This window comes from Macaca nemestrina, chromosome 16 (assembly GCF_043159975.1).
Source record: "Macaca nemestrina isolate mMacNem1 chromosome 16, mMacNem.hap1, whole genome shotgun sequence".
Classification (NCBI taxonomy): Eukaryota; Metazoa; Chordata; class Mammalia; order Primates; family Cercopithecidae; genus Macaca; species Macaca nemestrina.
This window is the reverse complement of record NC_092140.1, coordinates 39,354,042-39,375,119: the sequence shown is the minus strand read 5'-3', so window position 1 is coordinate 39,375,119 and position 21,078 is coordinate 39,354,042. Positions and strand designations below refer to the sequence as shown.

Here is a 21,078-nt window from a genome sequence, read left to right as displayed (position 1 = left end):
TGCCATGGTGGTTTGCTGCACCCATCAACCTGTCATCTAGGTTTTAAGCCCTGCATGGATTAAGTATTTGTCCTAATGCTCTCCCTCCCCTTGCCCCTTACTCTCCAACAGGCCCCAGTGTGTGATGTTCCCCTGCCTGTGTCCATGTGTTCTCATTGTTCAACTCCCACTTACGAGTGAGAATATGTGGTGCTCGGTTTTTTGTTCCTGTGTTAGCTTGCTGAGAATGATATACCTGGCTAATTTCTTTTTTTTTTTTTTTTTTTTTTGTACAGATGGGTCTCGCTATGCTGCACAAGCTGATCTTCAACCCCTGGCTTCAAGCAATCCTTCTGCCTTGGCCTCCCAAAGTCATATAAATTGTAATATGATCAAATTTGAAAAAATTCCATTCACTTTGGGGGCTTGGATAAATTATGCACATTATTTTGAACAGGAATTGAAATACATACCATAACATCTTCCAGTAATGAAGCCTTATTTATTTAGTAAAGTTTTATAATTTACCACATCTAAATTTTGCACATTTCTTCTTATTTTATAAGTTTATTCTGTGGTTTGAAGATACCTCAGTATTTACCTTAACCTGATTTCAGCTTATAAAAAGTAAGTTGTCTTCCTAATAAGCCTTCCTACAAATGACTTGTGTTTTTCTATATAGGATACAGGACAGGCAAATCTTCATCTTGTTTAACCCAGTTGGTTTGACTCAGCCAAACCCATCTATCAGGCTATTCCATTTTAATTCTCTTTCAGTTCTCTTCATACTTGAACCTAGTCTTTTGTTCTTATGGCTTTACCTTTAACTCCTGCTTTCAGAGTTAGCTGATTATCTTTTGCTTGCAAAAGATGATTGGAGAAGCAAAGTTCTTTCATGTCTGAAAAATAAAGTGACTCTATAAGTTTCAGGTACCCACTGCTGTCCGCTGATTTGGCAGGATCTTCTGGAAGATGTCCATGGCAGTGCCCTTGATGGGTCTCTGGTATGTTTCTCGGTCTACTCTCCTTGAATCAGGTTCATCTGTTTCTGTCTTGGGATCTGCCAATAGCCTGATGGCCTTGGCCTTTCAAATCTCATTCAATCTCATTCTTGTTCTCCTCTTGCTCTCTATTCTCTTTCACTATCAAAGGATTATATTATACATTTCTTCACATTGCCATCCACACTGTAGTTATTGCTTTCATTTTGGGAGGCTACTGGATCACCTCATCTCTGCACTTTCTCTTCTGCCACTACATTTTTCTTGAGTTTGTTGGTCTAAATAGGTACCTGGTGGAATGCACATGGTCCATATCACGTTTGACCACATTTGTGAAGTATTCTTGACCTGCCCAACAGGATGTGGCTCCTCCCTCATTCAGACTCTTGTAAATCTCTTTTTGTTTTCCCTGGTAGTCATGGTATTCCCTTCTGTATTATTCAGTAAGTGTTTAATGTCATGTGCCAGTTACTAGACTAGATACTGAGAATACAAAAATGAATAAGAGAGAGCTGCCATCAGGGATACCAGAGTGGGCAGAGAGGCATGTGAAAATAACTTAGTATTATATGGAAATAAACATGGCTCAGGGGCAGTAATCATAAAGCAATTATAGATTATTTCCCAGAGCCCCTTACAATGAACTCTTTAGGGCTATCCCTTCCCCTTTCCCTGGATGAAAATTTAGGCAGGAACTGCGACTTTTAAAATTTGTTCTTAGGGCACAAAACTCTCTCTCTCAATTTAGTAATTAGAATGTCTTGTCTCATGGGATGTCACAAGGTCAGTCTTGCTGTCCAGTTGAGGCATCTCCCATAGGTGCTCAGACACATTTCAGGTTGGAAGCCTGAGCCCAAAGGATGGAGAGTAGATGACTTTTTCCTCTCTGCCAAGCACATCTACCCTTCCACATGCTCCTATTAGTGAAATTTTCTTTTCCCTTCATGGTCAGAGCTGATGGGAGAAGGGTAGTAGGAGAGATAGATTGGGGCAAGCTACACCTTACATGCCTGGTACTAGTGTGGGTTGGGTGGTGCTGTTCTCTGGTCCTGATGTGTGTTTAATCTGGATGTGTTCTCTTACAGGTGCTCTCACAGGTTCTTTGAGACCTCCACCAACCTCTGGCTTCCCAACTTTCCCAGCATCCCCTCCCTTGCCCCAACCAATTTCTGATGATTTCTATTTCTATTTGGGTTGATTATTTCCTGCTCCCTCAGCCCTAGGAATCTAGTGACAGCTGCCAGTTTATCTCTGGTGAGGTCTATTCCTACTTCAGGTAGCTTTCTGGATCAGGATCTAAGATGACCAGAAACAACAGTTTTTTCACTTATTAGGCCATATCTGGCCCAGTGGAAACTTGCATACATTCATTGCCAACATGCCCCTCTCCTTATCTACATCTAAATTCTTGGTCTACATACTGATTCCAATTCAGCAACAACTCTCTTTCCTTCTTCCATAAGGGAACCTGTCAGCCCAGGTTTTACATTTTAGGTTTTCCAAGCAAGATCAAGGCACCAGTCCACAGTGCCCTCCAAACAGGCAAGGACACATATTAAATCCTTGTGGTTGTTCCTTAAAAACACTCTCTTTTAACTTGAGACAGAGGGTGAGGACCACATTGCACTCCGATAGCTGTCTCCAAAAATCCTCCTCAATCTCTATCCACCCTTTTCTCACCTCTTCCTAACTTTTTAAAGGAGGGCTATTATCTCAGAAGCTGCAAAATTAATTTTCTGCCATGGGATATTTTTCAAATCTCACTTTGAAATGTAGCATCTATTATTTTCATGCCTCAGCCAAAACAGAGAGAGGATCTCATTTCAATATACAGTTATATAATTAGTGTCACTGTTAAGAACACTAATTAAGGAACTGTTAAGGAATGTTGATTCTCTGGCTCCTCATATTCAATAAGAAGGTACCCCACCTCTTTCCATGGTGGGGAGATGACTTTGGCTACTTTTGCCAGGAAGAGGTAATACATCTTTTCCTATAGTTACCCAGGAAGCTCTGGCAGTATCAACTCTAGTGAAACTGGAGACAGCCCATATCCTTTGGCTACATCCATGTACTAGTGGGTCATATTACTCTGCCCAAACCGGTTCTAGACTCATTCTTTTCCTCTTGGACATATCTGTCCTTAAAATCCCATGGGGCAGAGTCTCTTCCATCATAGCACTGGGATATTAAACCATAATGGGAGATTGGAAACCCCACTGTGCACTTTAATTTAGTTGATGCTAGACAGCTCTGTCTAAAGGTAATGCATTTGGCTCTGATCCTTGTGTTGAGACGCTTTGCCTTCTATCCTGAATGTAAAGCATTTTACATTCTGACTTCTATGACTTCCACCCTAAATGTTATGTAACCCCCAAAACTAACCATGCACATTGGTAAAGTGTGGTTTAACTTTTGGTGGGTAAGAAATTTTTTTTTTTTTTCTGCACAACAGTTTAGTATCTCTCACAGTGGTTTGAAATAAATTCTGTTGCCTTTTTTTTAGTCATAAGTGCTCTTTGAGGAATATATTAAGGGCTAAACTTAATCCAGCACAGTAAAGTGTTGAACTTAATCAGCACATTAAGCACAGTGATGGGAACATCAGTTCTGTAACCAATGAACAAAATAGTAAAAGACACGTCAGTTTGGGAGTTTAGCCTGAACAAAAACCATGTGGTACAGGAAAACACATCAGGAGGTTGTCCCATAGTGGACTCAATAGAGAAAGAGCATGGAGTACATAATGAACATTGTCAAGTGTTGCTAAACTGGTTTGATTTGAGATTTTAAGGACCCTCAAGCTCCATGTTAAAAAGCTTTCACTTATTCTCACAGGCACAGAGGATCTAAGTCTTGGGCAAATATATGAGAGAAGGTGAAGTCTCTAAGAGCGGAGGAATGCACAAGAATGTTATCTTAAGCACAGAGGACCAGAAGTGTTGAATATCTTTGGTCTGGACAATGGGGCAAGGAATAGATTTGAGTAATGTTTCTTGTTAGCAGCTTCTGTAGGATATCCTTAGGGTTGCAAATGGGCTTACAAACCTTCCTTTTAAAATTTATCCTGAGTGGTTGGTGAGCATATTAATAATTGCTATCATCTATTAAATTCTATTGTCATATAAATAATTACCAATCCTCACAACAATGCTGCAAGCCAGTCTTGTATCTCCTTTAAAGATTAGGACACAGTTGCTCAGAGAAGTTAAGAAACATGTCCAGGCCGGGCACGGTGGCTCAAGCCTGTAATCCCAGCACTTTGGGAGGCCGAGACGGGCGGATCACGAGGTCAGGAGATCGAGACCATCCTGGCTAACACGGTGAAACCCCGTCTCTACTAAAAAATACAAAAAAACTAGCCGGGCGAGGTGGCGGGCGCCTGTAGTCCCAGCTACTCGGGAGGCTGAGGCAGGAGAATGGCGTGAACCCGAGAAGCGGAGCTTGCAGTGAGCTGAGATCCGGCCACTGCACTCCAGCCCGGGCGGCAGAGAGAGACTCCGTCTCAAAAAAAAAAAAAAAAAAAAAAAAAAAAAAAAAAAAAGAAACATGTCCAAGTTTCCAAAAGTATAACTGCAACCTGATATGGTCTAATGTTCTTTTGACCAGTTTTGTCCCTGCTACGCCGAATACAGAAGTCCCTGAAACCACTGGAAACAGGTTAAACTTAAATCTGTTCCTTAGACTTCTGGTTAAAGGTGTGGTCAGGGAAGTGACCTTACCTGAGTTACCCTTAAACAATATAAAAATATACACTGGAAATGCACACATCTATACACAGATTGTTTCTCATGGTGGTGAAAACTGTTCAACTTTGGGGGTAGTCAGGGAGGCTGATGAAAGAGACGCAATGGGGAAAGACATCTTAGGATCAAAACATGATCTCTGGTCACATTCCCTGGTTTTCTGCAAGTTGGTGGTAGAAAGTACCCTCGTGGATGGAGTCAGACCTAATAGTGAAAGAACCTTTGGTTTTCAGCCACCCTGTGAAAATCACAGCAAAGATTGTTTTGTGAACTCTCCTATCTACCCTTTTCCCTAACAGATGAAGTGTATGTAGAAACCACACCACACTCACCCATTTTTTTTTTTTTTTTTTTTTTTTTTTGCCAAGGCCTGCGCCATAAAAACTGAGAAAAAAGGAGGAAAACCAAAATAAATATTAACCTTATCTGGAGCCACAATCAGCCACTACTTTTGATATGTCTGATACTCTCTCCCACAACTACTTTACAGTGGGGTGAAAACTATTTGTAATCCATTACTAATGGGTTCTTATGCTTCTCCTAGACTTCTGTCTCTCATGGTCTTGTATATAATATCTATACTTTGTTGTATTTTATTTTTCTGCACATTTTTCTTTCCATCTTCCCCCCTTTAGATCTCATTTTGAAAAGAATAATTTTTAAAACTCTTCTCTATTTTTTTTTAAAAATATTATCGTAAGGCACCCACACACTATTTCTTACCACGCTTCATGAGTTGTTCTGGTAGAAATTACACTTGCAGGGAATGTATTGGCCCTCCCTGCTGGGATGATGAAGTAGTTTTGCACTGACTGTCATCAGAGACAAAGGTGAAAGGTTATTCCTGTCCCTCTTTCCCGCAAAACCTTGAGGAGACAAGAATTAAGACTTGAAGAATGTTAAAGTATTTTGGTGTGATAAGTGTGGATGCAAGGTATTTAAAAAATTAGATATGGCATAGTTATTAATCAAAGAAAACCAGTTCTTAGAGAAATAGGAATAAAGTAAGTACTAGGGTATATATTTTATTGTAAGGTACATTAATTGCTTTTAACTATATCAAAACTATAAACACATTTTAAAAATCAGTTAGAATCTAAGTTTAGAAACAGATAAATATTTTCTTCTGTCAAGGTAATGGAATAAGACTATAGAATGAATAGCATCAAAATATGTACAAATTCAGTGGCTCACATAAATCATATTTTGATCTATGTGCTTGGTTACAAGGCATTCTCCAGTTTGGAAGATTGTTGCAATCTTCTCTGTGGGTGTGGGGTGGGCATTTTTCTTGCACAGTAATTCAATATCTCTCACAACAGTTTGAAATAAATGGAAACTTTGTTGACATTTTCTTCAGGGAAATGTAAAATTGTTTCTACTAACCATTGCTAGCTTCTGTAAGGGAGATTTCCTTGGAAATTCTTATCGGAGAGGGCTCCCTTCTGCATTCACAAATAATATCCTTTTCCTCAGGAGCACCTTCAGAAGCACAGCTCAGCCCCCAAACACCAGGGATCATCGGAAAGTTCAGCTCAGTCAACCTTAGTAAGGTCAGTCAATTACCGGAGGAGGTTAGGGGACGGTGGGAGTGGGACTTGCAATTTAACCATAGCCCTAGCAAGTATGACTCAGTTTCTAGTGGCAACGAGCTCCATTCTCCTCTGTGGGGCAGCTTCATAATTAAATGTTAAAATAAAAGTGCTTTTCTATGAAGGAAAGCATGTTTTCCTTCCCAAATTCTAATTTAATATTCGTCTTCAGAGCTCACAGCTTAGTAGAAAATTCAGTCTTAAGATTCTGCACACTTAAGCAGGTAGTATGTGATTAAGATGATGACTTGGTTCTAAGACTTTTAAATCCAGTCCTCTTCCTTGCCACATACATGGTTTATGAATCTTAGCGATTGGATCTATGTGTTTCCTCCATGTTAATACCACACACTATTTTCAGTGTTTTCTGTGGATTCACCCTGCAGGGGTGGGAACTGAGAGGATGAAGCCTGTTAATGGTCTGAAGTTCCCTAGGGCTACAGGGTGATGATGTTAAGATCTTTTCACACCAGCATGGTCTCAGTGTGATGGGGACGCCTCTCCTGAGAGGCTGTGTGATGGAAATTCAGATATATGGGTGACTGCACAACAGCATGTGCAGAAAAGGAAATATGGAAATAATAACTTCAGGGAAGAAGAAAGAGCAAACCAAGGAATAGAAATGAACCAAAGAATCAAAACTGAATAGAAAGGGTAATGAAATAGGGATGGGTATCAGAGGTTGGGGACCTCCATTATGGTTTCAGTTCTATTAATGAATGCTGTGTGACTCAGGGCAAGACACTTAACTTCTCTGAGTCTCAGATTCCCCCCTGGTTATATACTGGCTATATGATTCATGAAGTATTTTGTGATTCTAACCTCCAAGTATTCTATTTTCTCTGTGCTCATATTTTGATTTTCAATATGTTGATAGATTTTATTGTAGCAAAACACAAATGTGTCTCAATTCTTTATGACATATTGTAAGGATTGAGCAAGAACGTTAGTTAAAAAGTGTCCAAAAAAGACATAAAATTCACAATATTTCTCTACCTTAAAAACGAACAATATGCACATTAGTTTCCAACCCACCAAATTGGAGAAACCAGAGGAAATGTAGACGGCAAACTGCACCGAAGAATCTTTTCTGAGCAAATCATCTAAACCAGTTTGAAAATGTCTTCCAAAAATTCAGACTATATTGTTTTAATACTTGCTATATATTTTCAACAGTTACTTCATGAATATTCTGATGCAAATAAGAGGCTTTCCTTTGATTACTAAAACTACTAGGAAGACATTATTAGCATAATCCAAAATTTCTGCAAAAATCCCATTTCTATACATGCTGAGCCATAATTTGGAAAATAGTAAAACACATAAAAATGTGAATAAGTCCAATGGAATAACCCAAGAGTTTCATGTTAACAAAACAGAAAAATCAATTCATCTAGACAGAGTATAAACTAAAGATACATACTACATTCCATGCAGATACTCCTTTACAGGTATTCTGAGCTTTTCCTAATTAATAAAAGAGTAGGCACAAGTCGGCAGACCAAGCATTACATTGGAAGTCAGGGGAATTGGGGCTGTATTTAGCATTTTGCATTCCTTACTCCATAACTTTCAGTACTCTCAGCCCTGGTGTCTCAGTTTTCTTCTGTTAAAATGAGGATAATGATACTCACCTGACCAATGTGAGGTTAAATTGTGAACTCTTAAAGAAGTAAACCCTATGCATTTCTAGAAAAAAGATATGATTTTTACTACTTCACTGAGACTGAAGCTTATGGCAAAAGTATCATCCATAAGTGTATATAAATCTTGTAAGTTCCTTGGTGCCCTTGAAATTTCCAGGTATATCTATGATTTTTAGTGAGTGGACCCACTCTTAATGCCCTCAGTTCATTCAGCTGACCCAGGCCTTTTAATCTTAGAGCAAGGCTGAATGCCAGGTGAAAAATCAGGGGTTGTCAATTCCTTAAAATAGACTCAGAAACAGAAAGTCTTGAAAGGGGATGTGAGAGTGTTATTCAGAATGCGATCCTCAGCTACTGTGGAATAAGCCCCCTTCTCAAAGAACAAATGGAAAACAGTGTGATGATTTTTGTGCAACACAGGACTCCTCAGGATGGTGAGTCTATTGGCCCACTCCGCTAAGGTGATCCCTCTGTTACAGTGCAGAACCGCATCCTCACCTTGAAGGCAGTGGGACCCCAGTCCAGTCTTCCCTTATGGAGTAGTAGAGTCAGAAGCCAAGGCCCAGTTCCTTCTGGCTGTGCCCAACTTGCTTCTAATTCATGGCTCCCTGACAAAGTGACAGAAGGATCCAATGGCTTTAAGCCTGATGGGCAATGGTGGCCTTGGAGGTGAGAGGAGAGCCTTTCAATGGGAATGTCAATCAAGGGAGGACATTCGAGAGGGGTTTCTGTGCATGTTCTCAGCTTTCATATATACTATGAAGTCCATGAGAATTATGGACATTGTAGTATATTTACACTATGGTATAGAATTACGACAATATCCCATATCCTATTTGAAAGTGTAAATGTGTTTTTTCTTCACCCATTATAAGTAGGGCCTTTTGGGTAAGCATGAGCTCCCTGAACCGTGAGCTAATAATTTCCACTGTCATGGCCTTGAGATTGGAGGTTTGTGAAAGTTTCTTTTAACTCATCAAATTTCTCTTATATGGAGGAGGACAAGTAACTGCATACATTGATCTTCATACGGCACATGGTTTTCCTTTGGGCACGTGAAATTCACTTACAACCCCTTAGAACACTTAAGTAAGATCAAATGCATATAGCCAGCCCTACCTGATTTTTTTTTTTTTTTTTTACACCATGGAGAATTTGGCTTCTTGTTAATTGCATCGGCAGTCTCAAAGCTCTTTATAGAATCTTTCGTAAGTGATATTAATAGTAATGGTGGTCTTTTATTAATAATGCATAATAACAATAGGTGGCGTGAAAACAATATTAGTTAAGCGATTAGAGAAATGGCTAGAGTTGCGGTTAGAAAATGGGCCTGTAGACATCAATACTACTAAAGTCATTTATTCTTTCTCTCACAAAACAGAAAGAAATATAATGGCCGATTAAGCTCTTAATAAAATTCTGCCACAATGCATAACTGCAGGCTGATGTTTTCATTTGTGGGAGCATCCTTGTTGGTATTGCGTGATGGGGTGTCCCCAGGAGAAATAATAGAAAACAGAGGATTATTGGCATAATTTCCCTATACTCCCTGTGATATTCTTTCATTCTTCCCCATCTGTAGTTACCATCCTTAGCAGACATGCAAGCAGAGGGCCTGGTTTCTAGTCCTGGTTCTGTTACACAATGGCAGGCAATTACATGACTACATCCCTGAGGCTCAGTTTCTTTCATCTGTGAAATGGGAAGGATTACATCTATTCGACAAACATTTTATTGAGATTGCAAGGTACAAGTGCACCTAATCATGCTTTGTAACATGCTCTAAAAGAACTATAAGCATTTTCCTAATAATTCTCAGCCAAGCCCTGAAGCCAATGCACTTCTTTCCCAGGCTCATACCTCTGTTCCCAGCTTCTACTCTCCTACCTCTTCCTATAGTAGTTCACAGGCCCAGAGTGCTTACGTTGTCTTCTTAGGCACAAGAAATCCTCCCATGCACATACAAAATTAGGACTACCCCTCTCCCCAACCACTACTCTTAGCTCACTCTTTCTATCTTCCAAAGGATAACTGAAGACAAACATGATAAACAAATTCATCATAAAATGCTGAATGTTGATAACAGGATCATTTTACCTCTTCCTTTTTTTTTCTCTGTCTTTCTCTTCTCCCTCTCCTTTCTTCTCTTCTTTCGAAGAGGGTGTGCCACACTGAAATGGATGTGAGGTAATATATACAACGAAAACTACAGATAAAAGTACAAATATGTTAAAACTATAATATGATTAAAACAAGGTAGGATGTCACTGTTCAAATACCATAGAATGGATGGAGAAAATCTAAGCTAGGGAAGCTACTGAAATTCATGACATTTCAAAATATTGAGCTTCCAGGAAGACAAGATGAAAAGGGAAATAGTAAAAAGCATATTCAGGAGAGACAAATTTTCTCTAACATAATTCTTAGAAAAAATTATCATATGCATATTCTTGGTGCATAAATTAGAAGGCAGGTAATACCATCCATGCAGTCTTTTTTAAAAAGTAGGGATAGCCTTCATATGGGTTTGTTAAAAAATTGTTATCACTGATAAAATACAAGCTGACATCACTTTTACAGGGACTCCTGGGGAATTTGCATTTTTAAAGTGAACTCTGATCTTAATCCTGAGATTACTTACAAAATCAGCATCTGTGGTGTTAGGACATGGAGGCTGATTTTGTAAGCAGAGATCTTCACCACAATAATAATTTTATGCAGTTGCTTTGGTTTTGCACATGTATTTTTCCATTGTGGTTGGATTCAGTGTGCCTTCCATGAGTTTTATGTCTCTGTCTGGTTTTTGGAATGCGGACTCAGTAAATGGAGGTAGAGCCTTGGAGAAAATAGTCCAGAAATCATTTAAACCAAGCTGTAGCTATCATTTTAATGTCCCTTTGAAGGAGGAAGCCTCAGAATTATTTCAGATATAGCCTCTCAAAAATATTTTAAAGTAAGCTTTATAAATCATTACATGGCTCTTTCCTAGCCCTGGTCCCAAAGGTCTGGTAAGCTTTAAATCCCTAGTGACACCTGCTGGGCAGACCTCGGCTCACTGCTGCAGGCTTTCCATCAGCCTACCTCTTCTTTAGCATGCAAAGCTGCAGGCCACTAGGTGAGGGGCTGGCTGCCGCTTGCACAGCTTGCAGCCAGTCTGCTCATTGCTCATGCAGGTGACCTCTGTCGGCAGAATCGTGTGCCAGAGTCTCCCCAGTGCTCTCTCGGGGAAATGATTTCCAACCTGTCCAGACCCCAAGAAACAAACAGGGATCTATCAAAGTTGAGAGAGAGAGAGAGAATCCACCACTATCCACCCCCAACCCCAGCCCCAAGTTACTAAGCTGCTTCTTTGTCTGAAAACTCGGAGGTGAAAGATGCTACTTGAGCCGTATGTTTTGTTCAAGCACAAACCAAATTATGCTATACTTGCTTATATCTGAACATATTGGTTTATCTTACATAGAGTTTAATTGATGCAAACTTGAACTTCAGTATGTTAGATTTTCAGGAAAACACCATCCCTGTGATTTAGATTGCTATGTTTTTCTTCGAACAAAGCAAAGAGGAGCAAGGCAATTACACCCCTGCTTTGGTTTATTTCCTCCATATTCACCAACCATTACAAAAATAGTGTTTAACCTCTTGTAGTATGACCTCTTGTGTCCTCTACTGTCCAATTGCACTATTTCCTTCTGAGCCAACATCTGCATCCTTGGACAGAGCAACTTGTGTGCAAAGTCCATGTTAGCTGATCAAGCATGGCTTTGTTTGCACTTATTCACTGCTCATCCAGCACTGCATAAGTGGTTTTGCATATTAACTAAGTGCACAGTAACCTTCCTTTACCTCCTTAGAGCTCCACCCCCTCCCACCCGGCCCAGGGAAATCAACACTGTTACTCGCGGAGGAAGCTGCCAAGGGGTTGCCATGGCAACTGTTCTGCTTTCAGCAGCTACTTTTCTGGTTTGAAGGGGGGAAGAAAAAAAAACCTGGGGAGAACTAGGCGGCTTTCTGATCAGAGTTCAGATAAAGAGGGTCACAGTAATTTGTGGGCACTGACTAAAATAACCCAATGGATTTGAGAGTTACCGCAAAAGAAGCAAACAGACAAACTAAAGAGGTAAGTCTAGTGAAAGGCAAATAATTAAATTATTTGGTAGTGGTCTTAAGCTGAAGCATTTCAAGTTTATATCAGTCCAGCTCATCTAAGATGCTATTTTATGAGTCTTTTCATTTTTGTCCAGAGCCAAACACAGACGATGAGTTTTATGGGATTATAAACGGCAGAGAAGCGAGGTAAAGGGGTAAAACAGCAGCAGAGTGGGACTCTGTAACATCTGAAAGTCATTTTCCAAAACTTCATTCAGCACAGGAACAATGCGGCATTCAGGCATAATGAGCTGAAAATGTGTGGTGCTCCAGGTCAAATCAGCAACCTCTGCACTCCTCTCAACAGAGCGGGGAGTGGTTTGCCAAGGTAGGGCAGGAGACAGTCTGATTTCAAAGGAAGGGCTAGGATTAGGCAGAGAACTGTGCAGAGTCAAGAAATGGAAGCCTGGGAAGCCTAGACTGGTGGGTTTCAGCAGCATACAGAAAGCTGTGCTAAAAGCCGCTCTAGACACCTTGTTGGTGGGATTTTGGCAGCTATCCAGCAAAGAGCTGAACAGCTCACAGTGATCCTTGGCTGAAAACTGGCAGGGTGGCGGCAGGGCCGGTCATGCAGCACTAGCGGAGTAGAGCCTCACCCTTCCTGCCTCTGTTCTGCCAGTCTCCCCAGTCAACACCTGCTCCCCACTGGTCAACAAGCTTCCTGGCGCTCCTCTGCATTCAAACTTCTCTTGCATTATTTATTCACTTTAAGGAATAGTAGTGATGAAAACGTAGTACACGAACCATCCTCATCTAAGCTACTATTTTCCGAATATTTATAGCTTTATAGCTTTATTTAGAACCTCACAACAGCTACAATACCCAGATAAAGGAATTTTTATATATTTTTTCTATTTTTTTTTTTTTAAGACTAGTCAAGTGCAGTAGTGAGGAAGGGGGAAAGGGTAGAACAAAGAGTTCGATCTGTAACTGACTGCGAACAATCAATTGCGACAACTCACTACCTTGGGTCCAGCCAGTTAAAATGAATTTTAAGTTAAAGAAGCCATACAAGTACAGAGAGATGGAACGGGATGGTAACTAAATGAGAATGTCATGTCGTTTTGGTGACATTGTCATTAATGTGTGGTGACATGGTTATTAATACTCTCAGTGGAGTAGTAAGGGAAGCTCTAAGCTCTCAGAGGTTAACACCTCTTTAAGGATATGCAAGAGTGGAACAAGGAATCTTGAGTTTGGAGCAGAGAGAGCTTAGCTACACTCAGGCAGTAACTTATTTCTGACCTGAAATACAGCCATTTTGGCCCAACTTTATATTATGGCAGAGGTGACAGGTGTATAGTCAACATTCTGTATTCTTTTGTCATTTCCATCATTTTGTCTTTGACAAGTAGAGAAATTTTGAGGTAGAAAGTAATAGGTAATAAGGGAAGGGAAAAAATGTAAATAAATTCCCCAAACAGGAAATGACCAAGGCAAATATATGCTACAGCAGGATTCAAAATTTTACATGGCTTCTGTATAGAGTGATTTTTGTAGATGACAACAGACAGTAAAAGAGAAGCTTAAAGAGAGAAAATAAAATAAGGCCAAAGACCTAAAGCATTTTATTTAGGCAAAGTTGTGTGAAGTCCCAGAAACTAAACTGGGAAAGGAAGAGATAGATCATTAAAGGACAGCCACCTTACATTGGAGCCCTCATAAATTAAAACAAAATACTAAGAGTTAAAAACTTGAGTGGGCTCTCTCGTGTATCATTGACGTAGCTGGAGGCCCTATATTATATAACAGTAACAGGATACAGGATGACAGTTCCTCACAGACTACAGTAAATGTGATTAAATTATCTCATCAGCTTCATACTCCTGAGTATTTCTACAATGCCAGAAAACCATCCATTAATCTGACCTGTCTGCTAGACCCCCAGACAGCACGGGCTAGAGGTATTAATATTCAAAGAAATTTCCCTCTCAAATGGCCGATTGGAGCGATACCAAGTTTAGTCTCTGCAGCCGTTGAGACCACGAATGAGACACAGAGAAATAATAAGGGGGAAAGAATAAAAGCAAGAATAAAATTCAGAAATTTGTTCTAACTCAGCCACAGATTCTTTTTCATTCCTTTCCACTGACCTGATCTAATTCCAGCAGCCACTATCCCTGTGAAACACTGCCACAGCTGAATTTATTTTTATTTTGTCTGCTCAAAGGCAATGTAAAGCGAATTTGAGAGCACATCACCTTCAGGGAAAAGACTGCAGCGTATTACTCACTACCTCCCTCCGCCCCTCTGCGTGAAAAGGTTAATTTGAATAAGGCTGCTGCTTCCACAAATAGAGCAGTAACCAGCACACAGAGGAACGGCCAATGAGACTGTATTTCAATGATGTCATACTTATACCTGCCTCTTATTATTTGCTGAGTAGCGACAATGTGTTCCTTGAATCTCACGTATTATTGGTTAAGAGCCCTGTCATTCTGAGTACTTCTGGAGAGTTTTAGGCACTGCAGTTTCTTTACAAGCCCAGAATTTTTTCAGCTTCTGCACTTCAACAAACTGTTGGAGAAGGCAGAGTACGTTAAACATTGTTGTCCTGAAAACAAATGTAAAAACCTTTATAATTTATACCTGATTTACATGCCGTCTGATGCTAGGTCCGTTTGCACAGCAAACACAACATAGGGAAAGTCTGTTTTTCGTTAAAACAAATGAACAAACAAACACTTGGACAGAACTTTCACTGAAGTGTTTCCAGAAAGAGTATGCTTAACTTAGTATTGTCCCACTGGCCTAACTGAAAACAAACTTATTCCACTTATTCTACAACAATTTGTTGCCCCAGCAAGCAGAACTTTCTTACAAAGAAGTAGATCTAAAATTTACCCGTTTGCAGGATAGAGGGCATTGGAGGAAGGAAAACCTACCTGGTTTATTTTTGTCCGAAGTGGGTTTTATTTTTAAATCAATTAGGTTTTTGTGCCATTAAATGTGTGCTTCAGGTCACGCAGATTCCTGGACTTTTCTGAGGAAACTCCTATAAATAGGTTTGAAAACTACACTACCTTATAATGAAGCTGACAGATAAATCAGTTGCATATGAGTTAGGAATTATTCAACTAACTGAAACATTCAAGTAAATATTCTGGTCAGCATGAGATGCAAGGGTGATTGGGAGTCCAGGAAGAAATGTTGGCAGTGATCTTAAGCTGAAGCTCAAAAGTCTCATCATCTATGGTGCCAAGTGAGGCCCCAAGCATGGCTCTCTGGGCAAAGTCACATCCTCAGAGGTACAGACGACAAGGTCAGGCTGTCCATTGTTAGTTGGCGAAGCAAAACATATACAGCGAAGGTTAATCCAGTCCACAGCCATGGCTGTATATTAGATGCTCCAGTGAGAAGGGCAGGCCATTAAAGGAGCAACTTGATTTTAACCGGCAGAGAAAGACTAGAAAGTATTCGTGTGTACGAGAATGAGATGAGAAAGGATGACCATGTATGGAATAGACCTCCCTGACTGGACATACATATATGTATATACATCTTAGTGAGAGAAATCTGGAAAAGCAGGCACACAAATCAGTAAAGATGATGTAAATTAGGAAGAGGTAGAAAGCACCAGATATTTTGGGCATCCATACCTCAAATTCAGTAGCTAATACCAACTATTTTTGAAATGAAAATGTCTTCTCAGCTATGTATCAGAACTTACTGTCTGCAGAGTCTGATCACAGGTTAGCCAGATGTTCTAAAACTTGATTATTTTATACTTTAAATGCTTTACAATATTATTGTAGACACTGAACATTCAACGAGATGCTCACTGGGTTAAGAGCATGGGAAATGAGACCAAAGTTAAGTTTAATTGCAGTAAAAAGTGGAGAATAGACTACCATTCTATTAAAGTTAGAAGGACCTAGAGCCGTATCCACTGTACTTGAACTTCCTGGTATTTCCACCAACAAAGTGCATGTGATTTTTTTTTTTTTTTTTTTTTTTCTTGAGACAGAGTCTCGCTCTGTCACCCAGGCTGGAGTGCAGTGGCACGATCTTGGCTCACTGCAAGCTCCGCCTCCCGGGTTCACGCCATTCTCCTGCCCCAACTTCCTGAGACTACAGGGGCAGGTCGCCATGCCCAGCTAATTTTTTATATTTTTAGTAGAGACGGGGTTTCACTGTGTTAGCCAGGATGGTCTTGATCTCCTGACCTCGTGATCTGCCTGCCTCGGCCTCCCAAAGTGCTGGGATTACAGGCATGGCCACCGGGCCCGGCTGTAAATTTTGATTGGAGAGATCTCTCTCTATGGTGTTGAGTACAATGGCGTTTGGTGTCAGACACACCTGAATTCAAATCCCAACTCCAACAATTAGTAGCTTTGCAACCTTGATCATTATAATTAACCTATCTAAGCTTCAGTTCTCTGGAAGGATAATGATGATACCCAGGTGTGGGATGGGAAGATTGTGAGAATTAGACTGAATAAAGTATATATGTTTGATTAACATAATGCCTATCTCAGTAAATGAAAGGGTTTCTTTTATTTTCTTTTTGTGTGTGTGTGTGTGTGTGTTTGTGGTTTTAACTTTGTTATGTCCTTAAGGTCCTTCAAGAATCTACATGACCTGTCTCCTGACTGATCATTTCTTGTCACTCCTTTTCTCCTACACTCTATCCCAGCCATAATGACCTTCTTGCGACTTCCCAAACACGCCTAGTATGTTTTCGCTGGAGGACTTTACTTTGCAGCTCCCCTTGCCTGGACTGTTTCCCCTCCCAAGTGTACCTTGGTCACTTTCTTCAGGTCTCAGTTCAAATATTAACAAGAGAAATCTGGCTTAACACCCTGCCTGAAATGGCTTCCCTGTGACTCTCTTTCCCATAACACTATGTTATGCTTTTTCATTGCCACTAGACATGATTTTGTTTATTCTTAATTTGTTTATTATCTGTTTTGCTCTCTTGAATGTCAGGTCCACATGAGTAGCATCTTTGTTTGTTTCTGAGCCCTGAGCCTAGAAAAGTGCTTGGACATAGCAGATTCCTAAAAATCATTGTTAATGAGCATTGATGAAGACAGCAATAGGAACTCTTAAGTTCTTCAGGACAGGGGTACAACAGGCACATAGGTGCAATGGCCAGAAAGGGGATCTGAACACCCCTGTCTCATACCAAAGTTGAGAATTTATATGAGCTTTTCTTATTGAGCCAAGAGGAAATATTTCATTTTACCCGTCACATTATAAGAATGAGATGTTAAGACAATGAGAATATACAGTTGTAGTATTCTTTACCCAAAGGGCTCCAATGCTCGTTAGGATAGATGAGGTGTGGGAAGCTGGGCCAGAAGAGATTCCAGGGAAAATCCTGGGTGAAGATTTTTAGCTGGTGTACCCTTTCTGAGGTCTACTATTTTTTCCCCCTTCAAACTCTCTCAAAACTTGTTCATGTTGGCTGTGATTCTCATGAATTGTTGGGTACGATCGAGGGACTTTGAAACAGTAAGAATTGGAGATCAGATTAGTAAATGCAGGAAATAATAGTAAATTCAAGAATTCCAGACATTCTCAACATTACACACACCTACACACATATTAATATGCATATGTGTGAAATGAACTGATGGAAGTGTCACAGAATATTTTAAGATCTTTCTGTTCTCTTTCTCAGTCCATCGTAATGATAAAATAGACTCTCTTCTGGATTTCTATTTTCCCAGTAACTGAAGGACAATATAAGACAGCATCCAGCTGACGTAAGCATTATCCCTGCTGACATTCCAAATGAGCAGTTCAAATGCCACCTAATCATCCAGTTATAGCTTGGATTTTGGCAGTCTTGTATAAAACACTGCATTTGAAGGAGCATCTGCCTTTTATATATTGGCCATGTCAGCACCTGTGGCTGCTTCTTCTTCTAGAAACTTCTGAACATAGTAAAAGTAATATGAAATAAAATTAGTGCTAACCAGAATGCTCTTAAAAATGTATAGAGCCATGACTGAAATTCTGAATGTAGAGCCCATTTTTAAAGAAAATTGACTATCTCCTCTCACCTCTTTCTCCTCCACTACCCTCAATGTTAATTCTCTTAGATTAGTGCTTCTTAAACTTTAAAGTATCTGAGATCGCTCAACCATCAAAGGGACCTTATTAAAATAATACGTATTTTTCCAGAATGCCTGGACTAGGGCATGAGATTTGGCATTGCCAAAAACTTCTAGGTGAAGCCATGTGCTGGTCTGTGAACCACACTTTGAGTAGCAGGAGTTTATTTTTGTTTTTATTTGTACGACTTTACGGGGTACAAGTGCAATTTTGTTACATGCATAGATTGTGTAGTGGGGAAGTCAGGACTTTTAGGTGCCCATCACCCAAATCATGTACATCGGACACGTTAAGTGAGGCACTGGTTTATATGACATAATGCCACATGTTTGGTTTTCTAATCCCCCAAATTAATGAGAAAATTTCTCAAGAGGTCATTTACTATTCAGTTTTTTTAGACGGAGTCTTGGTCTATTGCCAGGCTGGAGTGCAGTGGCGTGATCTCAGCTCACTGCAACCTCTGCCCCCCGGGGTTCAAGTGATTTTCCTGCCTCAGTCTCCCGAGTAGCTGGGATTACAGGCACGTGCCACCATGCCCGGCTAATTTTTGCATTTTTAGTAGAGATGTGGTTTCACCATGTTGGCCAGGATGGTCTCCATCTCCTGACCTCATGATCCACCCACCTCGGCCTCCCAAAGTGGTGGGATTACAAGTGTGAACCACTGTGCCTGGTCTCTTCCACATACATTCTATTGTAACTGTGTTAAGAGATTTTATTCTGAGGTATATTCACATCCAATTGGTAACCAAGCCTTTTTGAGTCTAAGAAATGTTTCTCTCCTCTCCATTCCCACAGGCGCTGCCTCAGCTGAGGCCTTCCTCATTTTTCCCCTGCAAAGGAGTAATAATCTCCGATTTATCTCCCAAGCCCCAGCTGCACCTCTGTCCAATCCATCATCTTATATTTTATCTCCTTATTTTTCTTTCAAAAATTGTTTTGATGAGCTCCTTTCCCGATTAAAGGCCCCTGCTGGCTCCCCTTGCTTAAAATAGAGGTTGGCATAGGCTCTGTCCCCTGACAAAATTGGGCTGGAATCCAAACTCCTTCAATTTCCTTTTATGTAACGTTGGGCAAATTGCTTAACTTCAGAGAGGCATACTTTCCTCATCTGCAAAATGGAGATACTACTGCTTATCTGGTAGTGTCGTCATGATTTAAATGGAAGAGTGTAGCTAAAAGCATCTAGTGTATGATGGCCATAGTAGATGTTTAGTAGCTTAATTACTCCTCCCTCCTCCTTTCCTTTCCAGCCTGACCAATTTTTGCTTTTCCAACCTCTTTCTTTTGAATCTCTTTCTTCTTGTCCTGCCTCCACTCCCTATAAACCACACAAATGCATTCTCCAGCCCCACTGAACTTCTCATTTCCCAATATATCTGCTGAAAAACTCTTCCTTCTCTCCTCCAACCAAGAAAATCCCCTTGGATTTGCTCTCTTCCCTAAGAAGCCTGAGCCTTTGGACTTGGGCAGAATCTGCCACTCCTTTTTGTCCTCACAAACCACTGTGATTATGCCTCTTTCAAAACATACTTGCTGTGATGTGCTGTTGTGGTGTGTTGTTATGATTTGTGCTCATGGCAGTTGCCCCAACGTGATTGTGACCTCTCAGTGGCATGAACATTCCCTTATTTTTCGATCCTTAATGATTCAAGCATTTGTTTAATAAAATAATAGAATCAATATATGTAGTTTAAAGAAATGGATGCTCAAATATTATATTCTAGAAATGATATACAGAGAAAAATAATTCTGAAGGTTTTCCTAGACTAAAAATAGTGGTTTAGAGTACTTATCTCCATTTTCTTTTCTTTTTAAAATTTATTTATTTATTTATTTTGAGACAGGGTCTCACTCTGTCACCCAGGCTAGAGTACAGTGGCATGATCTCAGTTCACTGCAACCTCCACCTCCCAGGCTCAAACAATCGTCCCACCTCAGCCTCCTGAGTAGCTGGGACAATAGGCATGCACCTCCCTGACCAACCTAATTTTTTTTTTTATCTTTTAGCAGAGACGGGGTTTCGCCATTTTGTCCAGTTCTGGAACTCCTGACCTGAGCTCAGGTGATCCACCCACCTCAGCCTCCCAAAGTGCTGGGATTACAGGCATAAACCACTGTCCCTGACCTAATCCCCATTTTTATAGCACTTTTTTTTTTTTTTTAAATTTTCAGGGCTGGTTGGTTTTAAATGCTTTGTGTCCACAATCTTTCCAGATTCCTTGATTATTCTTTGTTGTAGGTGCTATAATATTTCACAGGTTGAGAAATTGACATTCAGAAAAGTTAAGTAGCCTTGCATAGTTACATAATTTTAACTGTTAGAGTGGGGATTTGAACCTATGTTTGCTGACTCCAAAGTTTATCTTCTGTATGGTACTATCTCATGCAATCTACTGCCATAGCCTAGTTTCATCTTAAACGTCGATGAAAAGTGTGGATTAGTATCTGTATTAGAGAAAAATTTGTGAAGCAGATAAGAGAACTGTCTGCAATAGTCACATCTTTGAGTGGTCAGAGATAGTTATTAGGTAGATAAAACATAACTAATGAACTGTAAACTTCTAATATCTGGACACCTCATAAATCCTTTCATTTTCACTCGTTATTTGTTTTGAAAAAGTCATGAAGCAATTTTGTTCCTGAAAGAAAACTATTATAATGATGCCTTTTTGACTTTCAAAGGTATTTTTAGTTTTCACCATACAATACTTCAAAAGGAGATCCTTACACATATAATTTTCTTGACCAAATCACGTAAGAGAGCTTATTCCTCTAGTCTCAAAGAAATCAAACTAAACCCCAAGCAAATCATGTAAATTGCTGTGTGTTATCCTGTCCTGGGAACTGCTATTTGTAACAAACTGTCCAGGTATTTTCAGTAGGGAGCTCTTGTCTACAAG

At 40.0% G+C, this 21,078-nt stretch overlaps 1 protein-coding gene and 2 long non-coding RNA genes across 4 annotated transcripts in view; 2 read left to right on the top strand and 1 right to left on the bottom strand.

Annotated features, from left to right (window-relative positions):
- Positions 1 to 484, top strand: part of LOC105481753 (uncharacterized) — a 39,377-nt gene extending 38,893 nt beyond the window's left edge. For both annotated transcript variants that reach the window (XR_987168.3, XR_011614723.1), the window contains one exon: positions 276 to 484. This is a non-coding gene — a long non-coding RNA (uncharacterized lncRNA). The remainder of the gene's footprint in view (positions 1 to 275) is intronic.
- Positions 1 to 21,078, bottom strand: part of LOC105481754 (KLF transcription factor 12) — a 618,039-nt gene that overhangs the window by 587,322 nt on the left and 9,639 nt on the right. The window lies entirely within an intron of this gene.
- LOC105481752 (uncharacterized) overlaps positions 11,888 to 21,078 on the top strand; it is a 232,217-nt gene continuing 223,026 nt past the window's right edge. Inside the window, exon 1 of the long non-coding RNA XR_987167.3 lies at positions 11,888 to 12,084. This is a non-coding gene — a long non-coding RNA (uncharacterized lncRNA). The remainder of the gene's footprint in view (positions 12,085 to 21,078) is intronic.